This window comes from Eumetopias jubatus, unplaced genomic scaffold, assembly GCF_037043125.1.
Source record: "Eumetopias jubatus isolate StellerSeaLion01/CBP00866 unplaced genomic scaffold, mEumJub1_p1.0 scaffold_119, whole genome shotgun sequence".
Taxonomy (NCBI): Eukaryota; Metazoa; Chordata; class Mammalia; order Carnivora; family Otariidae; genus Eumetopias; species Eumetopias jubatus.
The window spans coordinates 419,750-430,289 of NW_028274925.1; the positions used below are offsets into that span (position 1 = coordinate 419,750).

A 10,540-nucleotide genomic window follows, 5' to 3' on the forward strand; every position below is an offset into this window, starting at 1 on the left:
TGTGTCTCGTGTGGTAGAAAAACAGGCATTTGTTAAGTAAGGTTGGGAGTCTACCCTCCAGCTGGGAGGAAGTCAGCCATGAACAGTGATGTGATTGCATTGGGCTGGATATGTGGTTGGAGAAATTTGCTGTATATAGTAGGAAATACCTTCTTTAGTTTCACAGTCTTGTCTTGGTGGAGGGAAAAGAATCTTCACAGTAACAATCACTCAGCTATCTGATAGGTGTTTAATCGGCTGAGTCCTCTGAGGTAAGTGAAAAGAAATTTGCAAATGACACTATAGATAAAGGGCTGGTATCCAAGATATATAAAGAACTTCTCAAACTCAACACCCATAAAAAATAATCAAGTCAAAAAGTGGGCAGAAGATATGAACAGACACTTCTCCAAAGAAGACATACAAATGGCTAACAGACACATGAAAAAATGTTCATCATCATTAGCCATCAGGGAAATTCAAATCAAAACCACATTGAGATACCACGTTACACAAGTTAGAATGGCAAAAATGGACAAGGCAAGAAACAACAAATGTCGGAGAGGTTGTGGAGAAAGGGGAACCCTCTTACACTGTTGGTGGAAATGCAAGTTGGCACAGCCACTTTGGAAAACAGTGTGGAGGGTCTCAAAAAATTAAAAATAGAGCGACCCTATGACCCAGCAATTGCATCCTGGGTATTTACCGCAAAGACTCAGATGTAGTGAAAAAAAGGGCCATGTGCACCCCAATGTTCAAAGCAGCAATGTCCGTAATAGCCAAGCTGTGGAAAGAGCCAAGATGCCCTTTAACAGATGAATGGATAAAGAAGGTGTGGTCCATATATACAACGGAATATTACTCAGCCATCAGAAAGGATGAATACCCAACTTTTATATCAGCATGGATGGGACTGGAGGAGACTCTGCTAAGTGAAATAAGTCAAACAGAGAAAGTCAATTATCATATGGTTTCACTTATTTGTGGAACAAAAGGAATAGTAGGGAGGACATTAGTAGAAGGAAGGGAAAGATGAGGGGAGTAGAATCGGAGGGAGAGTTGAACCATGAGAGACTATGGACTCTGAGAAACAAACAGGGTTTTAGAGGGGAGCGGGGAGGGGGGATGGGTTAGCCCGGTGGAGGGAATTAAGGAGGGCACATACTGCATGGAGCACTGGGTGTTATACAAAAACAATGAATCATGGATCACCATATCAAAAACTAATGATGTAATAATGTATGGCGACTAACATAATAAAATTAAATTAATAATAAAAAAAAGAAATTAGAGTGCTTTGATGAGTTTCCTACAACATATATTGAAAAGGAAAATATGCAATTATATTTAAAGAGATACATTTCAGTTTGATGATTATGTAGTGTGAATTCTATTATGCATCTGACATGCATTTACTCAAGTGGGAGTATTTCATAGGTGGCTATGTTATCATCATATTGCTTAAGTGATTTATGTGAAAAGAATATAGAGTTAAGTATTTGAGATTTATTTGGTCTTATATCACATATGAGTCATCCCAGGTTTAAAGACAAAGGGGATGAAGACCACCTTGTCACAGTGAGATAGGGCCAGAGTCTGGTACCAGTGTGTACTTCTAATGTAAGAAAGCATGACCCTGGAACATCCTTGTATTCTTGATGGGGCTAGTGAACATTTTTTTTTCTAGTAAACATTTTTGATTCTTTCTTCTCTAAACCATAACATTTTGCATTATATTAAGCACAAATTCATATCCAACAATATTTTTGAAATAATGAAAATATTTAAAACAGGTAAAGTATTTCAGGAATTAGGAGCCCTCAGTTTTCCATTATCAACGGACAGAATAGCTTTCAGTCTCTCTTCTCATCCCCAGTGTGACTGGGTAAAAAGTCCATGTGGTCACCTGTGGAAAGCTGAAAGGCCTAACCTACTCGTCAAACCCTTGCTGCCCACTGCTGGCCTGCCAAGAACCCTGTCCCCTCTCTCCAGAGAAAACGAAGTCACTCGGATTGAGGGGGGTGGATTCTCGCATTGTGACCAGCGAGGGTGGGGAGCAGAGGTTCACTGAGGTCTGGAGGGCTGGGTTCTGGGGTCTCAGAGCTCAGAGAGCACATGACATGTCCCTTCAACTCACAGATGGGAAATGGATGTCCAGAGAGGGGAGGAGTTGGCCCGCAACCACAAAACCCCATCTTGAGCTCTTCTCCAAGTGCCGTTTCAGGGGACAATCCCCCATTTCCAGAAGGTAGCAACTGGGGTTCCAGGCCCCAGATAGAGCCACAGCCCATACCCCATTCGAAAAATGCCCAGGTTCTCCTGGGGCTGCATGCACCCTTCCACCCAGCGACCGCACGAGCCATCAGTGGTGAGGTTGTGGACAGGGGACTCGGCTGCCAGTTTCTCTCGCTCTAAAAGGGGACAGTGTCCCGCATTCTGGTGGACATTACCACTAGGCACCACATATGTCCCCTGCACTTCAGAGACCACTGAGGAAATGACCTGCCGTGTCCCTACCCCTGTGAGAGCCCCTCCCATACTCACCTTTCTCTTTCAGGAATCCCCAGCCAGACACCCAGCAGGCCTAGGGAACTCGAGGTGGGCCTGTGCTAAATTGGGGCAGGCAGCCCCTTCCAATGAATTGCCCACAGGGAACGGGAGGGGTGATCTTCATGAGAGCGATGTCATCGTGCTCTAAACTGGGGATGTATTTCTCATGAATGATGATTTTCTCGACATATCTCTCCTGTTGAGGCAGCTTCACTGGCTTTTCATTCCCATACACAATTTCCCTTGTTCCAAAAATCAGTCTCCAGTCATATACTTTTCTGTGGGCACAGAGGCAAGCCAGGTCATCCTCAGAAAGGACGGACTTGACAGAAACCTCTGGTGATCATGATCCTCAGAGCCCTCCTCAGCAAGGGCCTGGGACCACCCACTCATGGTCTGGTTGCCACAAAGCCCAGAGCCCCGGGGAGACTGTGCACATGGAGCCCTGGAGAATGTCCCTTTCTGGGAAGAGCCTTTCTGAAGACCCCCCTCCACGTGCTCCCACACGTACTTTTTGGAGACGAAGCAGTGGGCAGCCGTAAGCAGCCAATGGGAGTTCAGCAAGGTGCCTCTGCACGCATGGTACATTCGGTTATTATGGGACATGAATACCTGGAGGCTGACCATCCAGGGCCAGGGCCCGAGGGTTCCACTTCCCGGTGGGTTCTGCCTGAACCATAACCCACAGGGGGCACTGGGGAGAGACCAGGGGCACAGTTCAAACCAAGAAGAGGCACAGCCTGTACTCGCAGCTGCACGATGGGGGAATCAGGGCTAGGGGGCTGGGCAAAATGGGGCAACCGGGAGTGTGGAGGGTCCGAGGGGGAGCTGCTGAGGAGAGGTGCTGTCAGGGTGGTAGGGAAGCCAGAAGCTGCAGACTTCAGAACTGGTTTTGAGGAGTATGAGTTCTGGGGTCTTGTGGGTGAAGCCCCAAGTCAAGGAAAGAAGGCGCGCTAGGAAGCAAGACGGATGATAAGGGCCTTAGAAATATGGGAGATCCCAAGGCAGGGGGGAGGCTAGAGGAGGTGAGAGAGAGGTGTAATGGATTGAGGTCTTTAGAGCCAATTCTGGGCGGGAGACTTAGGAAACAGCCACAGGGTTGTTGGGGCTGCGATGTGGGGTTGGATGGTGGCAGGAGGAGGGAGAGTAGCCACAGCAGTTCCAGTGATCCCAGGTGTGGGGAGCAGCGGGTTCCGGGGTGGAAGTTCTGGGAACTGGGGAGAGGCCACAAGAGTTTGGGGGTAACTTGGGGTCTGTCAGAGTCTAAGGTGGAGGCCCGACCCTAGAAGAATGCCATGAAAATACCCTGGGGTCTTTGGGGTCAGCCACAGGAGGAGCACCTCACTATCCGTGGGAAGAAAGGGGTTTCTAAAAATTGGGACTTGATGTGCAAGAGGCAGTGAGGTCAGTCTCTAGGTGAGGGAAGGACCCCAGCGTCTGTGCTACGGGAGGCATAGGAGCCCGGGGTCAGCCCTGGGGTCTCTCGGCTGATGAAGCTGGGAGCAAGGATGGTCTGAGTTGGGGATGTTGGTCACACCCGTGAGACCCAGGGGACTACTAAGGCCCAAGCTTGGCCTCCTTCCTAGCCCTGGATAGAGGGCGTCTGGGTGGGGTTTGGTATTCAGAAAACACCCTTTCCACCCCCCGGACATGTCCCTGACACATACTCACACGTGGCGTTATCTTTGGCAACCACAGACACTGCCAAGGCCAGCAGAAGGGCAGTTGGCAGCATCTCTACCATACTCCTGCCCCAGCCCGGCCTGGAAGCCCAGTGACCTCACAAACCTCTGTGGCCTCCTGACCAGTCAGCATGGCTACCACCCTCCCCCACCCCAATAGTCAGGCCAGGCAGGAGCCGTTTAGCTTAACCGGTCCAGGCTGAAACAAGATGCCAGCTTTCTGTACAGGCTCCTCTGCACCCCTCGGGGGATGGGGGCTCATGTGCAACCCCCTCCCTCTGTCCCAAGGCCAGGATCTTCATTCCCAGTTACCCTTTGAAGGCTCTGTATCATCTGAGGATCCAGTTTTGTGCAGTGTCAGGGTCTGCCCCTCATGCAAGCTGCAACCACAGTTCCTGTTACAAATCATGGGTTGAGGGGTAGCTCTGTCCCTCTGTGTCAAGATGATGCAGCATGTCATGGTCACAGGGTGTCGGGATCTCCAGATTAATCGATCCTTAACCCTGTGTAGGGCAAATTGTCTTTCCCTCTTCCAAGTACATACTATCAGCACACTTTTCAAAGAGCCACCTTGAATTTCTCTAATTTAGGACTACAAAGCCCACCTTTCTATTCACTGCTGAGTATCACAGGGTCTGGGGTTTCCTACCTGAGTGTCTCCAGGTCTCCTCTCTGGGACCTACATGCAGGAAGATGTGTCTCCTATACCTGAGGGTCAGGAATTCTCACCACAATAACCTGAATATCCTGAGGTTTCAATTTTCTGATTGTCAGGGGACGGCATCTCACCGACGGGAGCATGACAAATGCTCACCTCACATACCTGCATGTTAAGAAGTTTCACCTTCCTGTAGGAGTGTGAGGAGGTCACACCTCCACCTGCATGAAGGGCAGTGTGCCCTCCTCTCCCTGAGTGTAAGTTCTCCACCAGACCATCTGAGCATCAACAGGTTGTCCCTCGCCTACCTGTGTGTCAGGACACCTCATAGCTTCTTCCTGAGTGTTATGAGTTTTCAGATTGTCAAATGAGCTTTATTCTCCTACTAACTTCGCTAACTGAATGTCACACTTTCTCAGCTCACATAACTTTCAGGAGGTCACATGCCCTTCAACTGAATATCCAGTAGGTCTTATATATCTTTACCTGAGTATCAGGAGCCATCATCTCCTAACGCTAAACCTAACCCCTACCCCTAACCCTAGCCCTAACCCTAACCCTCACCCCTCACCCTCACCCTCACCATAAACCCTAACCCTAAACCTAAAACTCACCCTCACCCTCAACCTAACCCTAACCCTCACCCTAACCCAGGGCTAGTCAGCAGAGAATCTGGAAGGCCAGCCCTCCAGAACCCCTGCTAGACCAGCCAGAGACCCCTTGAGCCCAGAGCGAGCCCTCCCCTGCCTGCCCAGCCACGCACCTGCCCCTGAGCTTCATGATGGCCTGTTCTTGACCGTGAAGGTGAGCTGGCCGACTAGGAGGGGAGTCCAGCTGGTGGGACAGGCTGTAGCTACAGGACAGAGTGACACGTCTGAGCTAGCAGGAGCCACGCTCTGGTCTCCCTCCCGGAGCCTGACTGGGAGCTGGAATCTGGGTGCCCTAGGGGCCGGCACACAACAGGGTCGGCACTGACCAGGGAGCCATGGTCCCCAGGGAGAGTCCACTCTGCCCTCTCCCCGCTCCTGCCTGGCCTCACCTCTCTTCACTTTGGGGCTGCAGGACCCGGAACCAGGCCCCATAGGGATGGCTCGGTTCCAGCTTGAAATGATTTTGCAGCCCCTGGAGCAGCTGGATTTTCTGGGGCCGGAGGGAGGACTGGCTGTGGACCAGGACTGGGCTGGGGAGGATGCAGGGCCTTCTGGAGAGTGAAGGATGGGGCAGGGGCCGAGTCCTGGGGCCACGGCTCATGTCTACAAAGGGCTGAAATCCCTGAATGCCCATGGGGTCCCTCATTACACTAACGACCCCCTTCACACTCGGGCATCCTGCTGGTGGGCCCCTCCTCCCCGGCCTCCTTCCCGACCCTCTGACTCCAGCCAGGGCTGCAGCCAGGGACAGGCTGGACCTCTGCCCTGGGTCCTGCCAGGAAGACAAGGCAAAAGGAGGAGAGGAGAAGGGGAAGGGGCAGACTGATCTTCTCCCTGTCCTGAGTCGGCCTCCACTGATGCCTCCAGGTTCACTGGCCCAGTCCTGCACTTAGCTGGACCCTGAGAGGGAGTCTGCATTCCAGGGCAGCTGGGTGGGGGGTATTCAATGACCTGTGTGTCCCCAGATGTCCTACCCACCTGGCCTTGCACCCTAAGGCCTGCCGCCCAGGGTGGGTGTGATTGCGGGGCCCAGTGGACTTTGGGGCCACAGAGCAGTTGGCTGTGGTGAGGGAATGTGGGGGACTGGTCAGGTGCAGAGCCATGGGGCTCATGTACATCCGCTGCAGGGCTGGTTCACCATACAGGTGCTGCGTGCAGGTCTCCTTTGCACACCTGGCCATGACACACCTGGCTGGCCCTCTCGGTGGGGAGGTCTGGGTGCCTGGTGCACCTGTCCCCCACCTACCCATGGAGGAGCGGCCACATTCAAGCGTTTCCATGTCCAACCCTCAGCGACAGTTGGGAACCTGGGTCAAGAGAGGCAGGGACTGGCCCAGGACAACTGAGGGGTGCAGAGCCCAAGGAGCAGGGCTGCTCTCCAGTCCTAGGCCAGACCCAACCCTCCCATGAGGTTCGCTTTGGGGGTGAGAGCCCCTCAGATCCTCGGGGATAGCTACCCACCCCGTCCCATGTGGGGACATGACCTTGGCATCCGATGGACGTAGAGGCATGCGCACCTGCAAACCCACCCCCACACCCACATCACTCTGACTGCCCAGCTGGGGGTCAGAAGGGGAGGGCACCCTGGGAACGAGGTGGGGACAAGGGGGAAAGAAGAAAGAGGTTGGAGACGGCTGGGCCATGGGGCAGGGCATCAGGACTCCTGGCAAGGACCCAGATCCAGAGCATGGGGAGGGGAGACAGGCCAGGCTGATGGTCAGGGTTCCCCAAGGGACCCAGGGGGTTGCCAGGGCACTGGGAAAAGACAGGGTCTGGGTTCTGGTGTCCACCACCACCCTGGGCACTTGGGAGTAGGAAGAGATACCCAGCCCCAAGTCCAGAGGGCTATAGCACAAAAGACCTCAGCTTACTCTTCTGTCACTTGGGCTGCAGAGATGCAGTGTCCCAAGGGTCCCACAGGCTTGTCGAAGAGCCTGTTGGCCTTGGATCGCCATCCCCGACCCCCTGTGATCCCAGTCTGGGGAAAATGTTTTCTACCCCCTCGAGGTCCTTCTCAGCAGAGGACAGACTGGGGGCTTGGGGGCCTTAGGACCTGGCTACGCAGAAGGTGGAAGAGCACAGGGCCACCAGTCTGGATACCAAGGTCAGGGCCCTCCTTGTTGCAGCCTCAGGGTCCCCATGTGGAAGAGGATCCAGAATCACTGCTCTGGTCAGGGTGAGGAGGCCTTAGGAAGGAATGGGGCACCAGGACCGGAGAGCGAAACGGGGACAAGGGAGGCTTCTGAGGGTTCTCACATCGCCCATGGAACCCACAGATCCTGCTCCTGTGAGAGACACAGACACAGAGACAGAGAAGGAGACAGAGAATGAACACAGGACAGAGGGAACCAGGAGAAGTCACAGACTCCATCAGCTTGGAAATGACATCCCGGCATTTTGTGCCATTCCATTCCTGAGAGCGCCGTCACACAGGCCATCCACCCTGGAGGGGAGTGGATTCCACAGGGATGTGTGACCAGGATTCAGGGGTGCCAGGGGCCACTGTGGGGACTGCCCAGCACATGGGCACAGACGAGGCCCTGGGACCTGAGCCTAACCATAATGGGAGCCCCTGGAAGTCTGCTTCACCAGGGGACAAGGTCAGAATCAGTACATTACTACCTTCACACGGGGGCTGGGACATAGGCAGGAGGGGGGTGGCTTTGCCTGGACCCCAGAGCAGAGCCAGGCCCCTCTGAGCTGTGTTCCATGCCAAGCCCAGCTCCTGGATCATCCTTGCATTGCCACATGTGCACCAGCCTCCTGTGGTAGTAGGTATGGAACATGTATAGAGGTCCTACCCCTAATGGCGAACCTAGAAGTAGAAGCCAGAATACCCCGATGTGCAGATGGGGAGCCTGGGGAGGCCCTGAGAGGCACAGGGTCTGTCCAGGGTCATAACCGTGGGCACACGCAGGAGCCAGGTCTGAATCCAGGTCTGTGCCCTCACAGCTGGGACACTGGCTGCACCCAGACTTCCCGGGGGCTGTGGGTGGGCTGTGTGGGTGTCACTGTATGGATGGGGCATGGGGGGAGGGTGAGCATTGAGTAGCGGGGGAGGGGGTTCCTCGGGGGGGCTCCTGTGTGAGGAAGAATTTGGGTAAGGGGACCCCAGGCAGTGGTGACCTCACTTCCCTGACAACAGAGCCCAACAGAATTTTGAACCCCAGTAACCAGGCACCCACATTCCACAGGCAGCCCCCTGCCCAGCTCATTTCGTTGGAGATCCTCAAACCAAGATGTTCACATGCTGCTTTCTGAGGTCCGGAGGCTGTAGGCAGAAGAAAGCGCGCCCTGCATACGCTGTCCTCCGCTGGGGATTTCATGTCAGGGCTCCCCACCACCTCTGGCCATTTGGCCGGAAGGACAGAGGTGACACCAGGAGGCCCAGAGCCGGCCACCCAGCCCCACTCGCTCTGATGACCTGTGTAGCCCCAGGTGCCCTCCGTGTGTGTGTGTGTGTGTGTGTGTGTGTGTGTGTGTGTGTGTGTGTGCGTACGTGTGTCTGTGTGTGTGTGTGTGTGTGCGCACGTATGTGGATGGGGGTGTGTGCCTGTGCGTGTTTGTGTGTCTGTGTGTGAGTGTGTGCGCCTGTGTGTGAGTTTGTGTGTAAAGGGGGGTCATGGGTGTGGGGCTACCCCGAGCAGGAGCAGGCTGATGAGGGGTCAGATACCCAGTGGGCAGGTCATGTTCAAGGTCAAGGCTGGCTGTGTGGGATGGGGTGTGTGGGCGCTGACCCTTCTGCCCGAGGTTTATCCCGATAGCCCTGCAGGGATGGGTCACTGCATCCCGGGTGCAGGGCTGTGCACGCACAGGTGTGTGTTTGATCTGGGAGCAGCAGGGGACTGGGCAGGAGGACATTGCGGATGGCCGGGCAGGGCTGTGATGCCTCGGGGCCGGCTACCGGTCCCTGTCTTTGCAGAAGGCCACGGAGGTCATGGAGAGGCAGCTGGCAGACATGCCCTCCTCCCTGACAGAGGGGTTGACCCCACGGGCATCCCGAGAATGGTGCTGGGGAATTGCCAGGCAAGACCTCCGACACCACATGGACCTCTGTCCCAAGGGGTTGTTCACCGGACAGTGGTCCAGGAGCAGGAGCCCACAGAGGCCGAGGCCGAGGGTGAGAAGCCTGGGGCTGGGTGTTTGTGGTGTGTGGGGACGGGTTGGTGCTGGCCCCACAGGGAGGAGCCCCCAGAGGCTGGTGTGGGGCCAGGAGCAACGACTGGGCACAGAGCACACAGCGGGTGGACTGCAGTTGGGGAGACGTCCCCGTGAGGGGTCCTTCATGGCTGTGGCTTCTCTGGGAGACCCTGGGCTGGGCTCTGTCTCTGCAAAGGCCCACGGAGAGCAGGCACAGGGGTGAGCTTTTCTCCTCTCACAGCTGCTCCACCACCTGAGGAGCTAGAGCCGGATCTGGAGGGAGGGCTAGTGCCTGCAGTGACTTCAGGAGGAGACCAGGAGCCGGCAGGTGACCCGGCACCTGCCCACGGAGAGCCTGGAGCTGTCCAGGAAGAACTGGCACCTGCTCCTGCACCAGCCCCTGCCCCGCCCCTGCTACAGTTCCTGCCACTCCCCCTTCCCCCACCCTAGCCACTGCTCCTGCCTCGGACCCAGATCCTGCCCCCGCTCCTGTCCCTATCCTGAGCCCTGCCCCTACTCCTGCTCCTGCAGGGCTCACACGGCCACATCCAGAGCCCACAGCCCTGCAGGGGGAGCTCCTTGTACAATTACCCTTATTTCCATCGCTGGAACCCGAGACCCCGCCCGATTGTCTCATCCCCTCTCCCTATGTTCTTTCTCTCTGGTACATATTAACTGTTATTTTATCCTTCCATGTCCTATGTGCTGTGTATTATTTGTTTTAAATAAAATTACTTGTTTTCAATTGAACACGTCTTGAGCATTAAGTACATGCCCAACGCTGTGCCACCACACCCCCGAACATTGCCGCAGAATATCTCATTCCCCAAAGGAGTCCCCGAACCAGAAGCCCTCCTTGCCCTTTTCTCCTACAGCCCAGA

At 54.7% G+C, this 10,540-nt stretch overlaps 1 pseudogene; it reads right to left on the bottom strand.

Annotated features, from left to right (window-relative positions):
• LOC148161602 (acrosin-like) overlaps positions 1–4,273 on the bottom strand; it is a 39,748-nt pseudogene extending 35,475 nt beyond the window's left edge.
• Between the last annotated feature and the right edge of the window lie 6,267 nt (positions 4,274–10,540).